Source organism: Echinops telfairi, unplaced genomic scaffold (genome assembly GCF_000313985.2).
Source record: "Echinops telfairi isolate 266 unplaced genomic scaffold, ASM31398v2 ScPeMD7_9;HRSCAF=40, whole genome shotgun sequence".
Classification (NCBI taxonomy): Eukaryota; Metazoa; Chordata; class Mammalia; order Afrosoricida; family Tenrecidae; genus Echinops; species Echinops telfairi.
Genome location: NW_022103906.1, coordinates 30792757 through 30795247, shown reverse-complemented (window position 1 = coordinate 30795247; position 2491 = coordinate 30792757). Strand labels below are relative to the sequence as shown.

The 2491-nt window shown below is 39.8% G+C and overlaps 1 pseudogene; it reads right to left on the bottom strand.

Moving 5' to 3' along the window:
* Positions 1-404: 404 nt before the first annotated feature.
* On the bottom strand, positions 405-1152 carry LOC101639972 (annotated as a pseudogene).
* Between the last annotated feature and the right edge of the window lie 1339 nt (positions 1153-2491).

The window sequence follows — 2491 nt, the reverse complement described above, 5'->3', positions numbered from 1 at the left end:
CAGTTCCTATCTGTACCAGTCACACACCTTTCTAATTTAGCTGAAAAATTTTTGGAAAAGCTAGAACAGATATATTTGTGTGCATTTATGTACATCTTTTCAGATTTTAGTCTCATCTCTTTATTCCATTTTGAGCTTGTATAAATATCCTTAAAAGTCATCCAATGCACCCTAAATGCTTCTAGAACTCTCTCCTCCTCAATCCTTTCATACTGCTTGTGTTGCATTCCCTTTGTGTATTAACTGACATGACTGGTCAGGTCACGCACATGACTGGTCATTATAAGATGTAAGGGGGAAATCTTGAATCAATTTACACCCTATGTGTCACAGTTACCCATTCCATGATTTCTCATCGTTATTTGCAAACTTCATACATCTTGTAGTTCTCTAGGCCATCCATTTCAGCTTCTAGTACTGGACAAATCTACATCTTCTGGATGGGACTGCCCGTGATTCATGAGCTTGGAGTCAGGCAAAAACTGTGCGGCACCTGAGGTGGGGTCTGATTTGGTTGTTTCAGAGTTGAGCTCTGTTGGCACAGGCCCCGACTGTTTCGAAACTGGAGTTGTCTTTGTAGGTAGTTCTATTTCGGCATAACTCCTACCTTAGCTTTTTCTTTAGGTTCAGGGAGTGATTCATTTTTGCTGCATTTTACGCACAATGATTTAACTGCTTCCCAAATTTGCTGGCTTGCAGAATCTGCCCTCTTCTCTTACCTTTGCCATTATTACTGACTGAACTGGGTAGCAAACTGTTGCTCCTAAAGTTGCTAGTCTCAATGGATAAGCAATTTTCTTAAATCTCAAACCTTTTCATGCAAACCAAGCCTGCAAATCCTGCAACTGTAATCGCTCCAATTTGGGGAAGAAAATGTCCCTTATCCCATTGTTTCACATAGACATATACACCCTTGCACCAGCCAATGTAATGACCAGTTGTGGTACGGATGAAAGCAAAGCCCAGTTGTAAACAACCAGGCTGGTCCTCAACATATTTAGACTGCATAGGTGGAGCAGTATATATAGGGAGCTGGTCTGGTTTCACTAGCTGCTTTTTAGGGTCCTCTCCTTTGGCTGCACTTCCGCTTACAGATGCAAGTATCAGACCTGTAGGCATGATTGTCAACATTCTCTTCTTAATGGCCACCATTCCTAACAACCTCTCTGCCCATTTCCGTGTATGGAAAGCGCAGCATGACAAAGCTGTTCAATTTTCAGCAGTAAGTCTTCTTAAAGTTAATATTTCATAATCAATTTGGGTTAATTCTGGAAATTAAAAAGTTGACCCAAAATTTAAAACCAAACAATATAGTCTACCACATCAAATGTTTAAAGGCTAGAAGCCATGTGAACTGAGGTAGTTAGTTTATTGTTCCAGCCTGGCCGATAAACACATGTGGGATTAATTGAAGGGCGGAGAGATAAATGGCTCTGCGAGCCTCGCCTTTCTTATCTCTTGCTCTTTGACCATCGGACCAGTGTGTGGCTGCCTTGCTTGTTCTGTGTCTCAATTTGCAAGCTCCATTACCTGTGGGACACTGAACCCATGGACTGTGTCGCTGTAATTTGAGGTTCCTTCAAGACCTGCTTCGCCACACCATTGGAATTTACTTCTCTTGAGCTGGGGACTATCGGACCCTGTCATCTGGCTGACTGTTGGTGACCTGCCTTGCTGTTTGCTGCCTGTGCCCGGATAGCCTGAATTGCTCTACAGAGGACTGCCTGGCTGCCCTCAAGATTTGAAGGATTTCCACTCTCTCATAACTGTCTCACGGGAGTGAGTCGCACTGAGCCATTTGTACTGCTTTATAATTTAATTAACTGTTTATTTCTTATGTTGTATATCTGTCTATCTGTATAAATATATATATAATTATTAGCAATCTGGTTTTGTCTTTATAGAGAGCCCTGTCTAACACATGAAGTCTTTATAGAGAGCCCTGTCTAACACATGAATATTTTAGCAGATACAGAAAAAGATCTCAACAAAATTCAAATACCTTCATGAACCTAAAAAAATTAACAGTGACTACCCTTAACCTAATAAAGAATTCTCAGAACAACACACAGCAGACATCACACTCAATAGTTAAACTTTAATGACATTTCCTTTTAAATTAAGACTACTCAACTGTACTACCAGTCAAGGTAACAAGGGAAGAACAATATTAGAATAATACCAATAATAAAGTTGATACTCTTGAACCATAATGAAGTGTGGTCTTATCATCTGATTGATAAAAACAATAGAGAGCATCTTCCCTCCACCCCTCTTGAGGCATTTGGAATGATTTTTCTTACTTTCTCTCCCCTTGGCACGAGTCTCTATTTTGCGGTGGGATAATTTAATGATATATTTCTTTAAAGTCTTTATTTTGAACTTATGTTACTCAGATCCAGACAATGTATCCTTTGGCATTTATATTTCTTTTCTTTTCATAGTTGAACGTTTTTTCTCTTGTTCTCCCACCTTGAAATTTCACTTCTGC